We start from the raw sequence: 4,007 nt of genomic DNA, 5'->3' as shown, positions 1-4,007 counted from the left end.
CCGGTACAGGAGGGAAGGACGGAAGGAGGGAGAGGCTGCGCAGAGGGAGGGAGGAGGGAAGGGGTTGAGAGGAGAAAGTTGGTAGGGGCTCTGCCAGCTGTCCAAGGGCTGGGCCCATTCATCAGAGGAGGCACCGGAGGGTAAGCAGAGGGTGACGTGCCTCCCAGGGGTTCGGATGCGCCCACCACCCACCCCCACCGGAGGAGAGGCTGTGCAGGAAGTGGCTGCCGCCGGCCCGGAGCCCCCAGGGCACCCGCCAGCATGGAGGAGTACTTGGCCTCTCCCCCCGGACTCCCTTTCCTGAGCAAGGTGAGGAGCCCCACCTGGGGCAGCCCCCCAGATCCCTTAGAGACTCCAGCATGGAGTCACGCCAACAACAGCTCTCTCCACAGTCAGAGCTGCGGGAGGCAGGGGGGCTGCTTATTAATAGCAGCACATCCTACGTGGAGGGGGAAGGACCGGCAATTGAGAAAACTGGAGCAGGGACTTCTCGGAGGGCAGAGCAGGGGGCTGGGAAGTGAGAGAGCAGAGGAAGCCTGTGGAAGAGGGAAGAGCCAGCTGAAAGGAAGGGCTCTTCCAACACCTAGGACCCAACATCTTCCCACCAGGTGGCAGGGGGCTCCAAGAGCCGCTAATCAAGGCGAGTGCAGAGCTCAGCCAGGAGCCCATACCGCCCAGCCGCATCCAGACACACCTGCCCAGGTGCTGCTGGGACCAGGACACTGCCTGCAGACGCCGGGCCTCATCCCAGGAAGAAAGAGGAGGCTGGTGACCTGGGCTCCCATCTCCTCCCGGGGGTTCAAGCAGAGCCTGGGCATCACTCTGCGACCCCGGCTTTGACATACGGGAAGCTGTCAGAACAGACCCCCTGGGTGATGTTGGGGCAGGAAACTTCTCTGGCTCCATCCAGGCCACCCTGAGGATGGGGCTGGAAAACCTCGAGGGAGAGGAAATGGCCTAACAGGTCCAGTAACCGGAGCACGGGCTGGAGCCTGAGACCATTTCTCCAGGGCCCTGTTTCCTAGACGACACCATCTCATCGGCAGGAAAGGGAAGAGAGAGCCTCAGCCGGGCAGGGAAGAGAGAGCCTCTGCCGAGTTCCAGCCGGCCTCTCCCCTCCCCCTTCTCCAGCACAGCTCCCTGTGGGCGCGCGCACACACACACACACACACACACACACACACACACACACCGCCAAACCCTGAGCTGAATGGGAACAGGAAAGGAGGGGCCCAGGCAGTCCAGAGGTTAAGGGCAGGAAGTCTCCGTGAGGCCAGGGAAGGAGGGGTCGGCTTCCGAGACAGTCACTCTGAGGACAGCTGCCACCTGTGTAGTCGGGCTGCAGCCTCAGCAAACTGCCAAGGAGACTCCTGTCCCTTGCTCCCAGGTCACACTCCCCTTTAGCTTCCTACCAAGGCACTGCTCTGGGGGAACCACACCCAAGCAAACACTCTCCCTCCTGTGCAACAGGCCCTAGAAGAACAGCTCATAGGGTCTAACCCAGGTATTCCGCAGCGCCCCCCAACACAGCCCTCTGGCGTCTGGCCCCCCTCTGACACTACCCACTTCAGCAAGTGAAAAGGGAAGCTCTGCATCTGGGGAGAAACCCAGACCATCACTGCCACGGCACATCCACCATGGGCTGGAGGACGGGAGACGAGAGAGGAGGGTCTGCAGGGGACACTGAGGACAGGTAGGTCACAAAGAGAAGGGGGGCAAGGTGCAAAGGATCAACCAGCAACAGCCAAACTGATCCTGGGCTGTAGCCAGGTGATGAAAGGCCACCTTACCATCAACTCCCAGCACGCCAGCTTGCCCACTCCTACGCCTCCAAGAAGGCTTCCACTGTTGGAGGCCCCAGGGATGCACTTTAGAAGCCCATATTTACACAACGCGCAAGGTACCTCAGGTAGAGACACCGTCAGATCTGTTACTTAGCTGCTTGTCCTATTAATTCCTCAACTAGACAGTAAGCTTCTCCAAGCCAGAGGCCGTCCCCCAGGGCCTAGGGTTCTACCACCCGAAGGAAGCATTCCATAAATACGGCTGACGATGGTGGTAATGGTGCTTTCTAGGTCAGGAAAGCATCTATCCAGAAAGAAAAAGAAGAGGATGAAGAAAAACCCTCCCCGACAAATGCCCCTGAGAGATATCCAGCCTGGGTTCACAAGTGTTCTTCCTCGGGCTTGAGAGAGAAACCAGCTGCTGGACCACAGAACTTTGTTTCCCCGATTCACTAGGAATGGGTGTTTCAGCCACAGGCTGGAACCGGAGGACAACACTGTCCTTTGTTTTCGGGACATTCAGCCCCACCCTAGGCAGGCCACCACATTGCACAACATCATAGCCTTTGTTGGGGGGGGTGCTCCCTGGAACTGAGTAGCGCACAGCTCTTGCAACTACGCAGCAGCCCTGCACCCAGGCTAGGGGACGGGCAAGTGTAGCTTTCCCTGTGCTCCAGTCACTGCTAGGATGGATACCTGCAGAGCAGCCAGAGGCATCTGTGAACAGGAGGCTGAACACCTCAGCAGTCAGCCAGGCACCAGGTCTGTGTGGACCCTCAGCTCCTTCCCCAGTCCTCCCCAGACCTCCCCATATCTCTTTGGCAGGAAGATCGCTATCCATAAGTTCAAGTCAATAAATATTTACTAAGCCCTTGCTACATGCCAGGCTCTGTGCTAGGAGCCAGGGACACTGAGATAAAGTGGGACAGACAGATGGTGCCAACACAGCGTCACAAGTATGATGGTGGAGGTGCTGTGGATATGCTGAAAGGAGGGACCCTGGAGGGATGAGGAGGACGTATCTGGAGAAGGTCATGCCTAAACCGGGTCTTTGTTTTTTTTTAATTTGGCTGTGCCGGGTCTTAGTTGCGGCATGTGGGATCTAGTTCCCTGACCAGGGATCGAACCCGGGTCCCCTTCATGGGGAGCGTGGAGTCTTAGCCACTGGAGCACCAGGAAAGTCCCTAAACTGGGTCTTGAAGAAAGAAAAGTAGGAGTTTGGCAGGAAAAAGGGTGGGGGGGGGATTTGGGGGTAACGGCCTAAACGTGGAGTGTGTGCCCAAACTCTGAAGCGTTCAGAATTACCAGTGGTAAAGGCCAAGGCAGGGGAGGTGAGGGATGCTGGGCCGACAGGCAGGAGTCGGATTATGGAGGGCTCTGGACCCCACGCTGAAGGTTGCGGCAGGTGGTGTGATGCCTTTTAAGCAGGGGCAACGAAAGGCCAGCTCTGCATGTTGGAGAGCCTTCCCCGCCCGCCTAGTGGAGGCAGGGGGTCAGAGACAGAGGGACCTGTTAGGAAGGTGTGGAAGAAGGCCAGGCAAGGTGGGGACTTCCCTGGTGGTCCAGCAGTTCAGACTTCGCGCTTCCACTGCAAGGGGCACGGGTTCGATCCCTCGTTGGGGAACTACGATCCCACATGCTGTGCAGCGGAGGCAAAAAAAAAAAAAAAAAGGCGGCCAGGCAAGGACCTAGAGGAAGGACATCCCCTAGGGCAATCCTCGTCCCAGGAGAGGGGTGCTCTGTTGGATGACAAATCTAACTCCACGTAAAGATGGTATGCCTGGAGGCTGGGGTGCCTGAGCCAGGCTGGGGGAGGATGCCTGGACCCCTGGGCTGCTTACCCCCAGCTGATTCAGCAGTGTGTCTGGAGTCTGACTGGGGAGCTCTTCTCTAACCACAGAGAGGGTGCCCAACTGAGTACTCAACCCAGCTCAGCAGGTTGGAGCAGAGCCCAGCAAAGGGCAAACACGTGAAATTACACACCCCTGGGCAGTGAGTGGAAGACTGGCTCAGAGCCAACCCCAATCAGAAACCGGCTCCCATGCGGCTGTGTTAACTGGTCCACCCTTTGTCCTTGAGTCCCAGCTCCCAGAGCCTGTGTGTTCCACCCAAGCAATAGTACCGTCCAGGGATCAGATCACGTACCCCAAGCCTCAGAGCTGTGCCCCCTCCCTCACTTTTGGTGTAAGGCCTCCACATGAGGACCTCCCAGGCAAACACAGG

The sequence above is a fragment of the Globicephala melas genome, chromosome 20 (assembly GCF_963455315.2).
Source record: "Globicephala melas chromosome 20, mGloMel1.2, whole genome shotgun sequence".
Taxonomy (NCBI): Eukaryota; Metazoa; Chordata; class Mammalia; order Artiodactyla; family Delphinidae; genus Globicephala; species Globicephala melas.
This window is presented reverse-complemented; position numbering follows the sequence as displayed.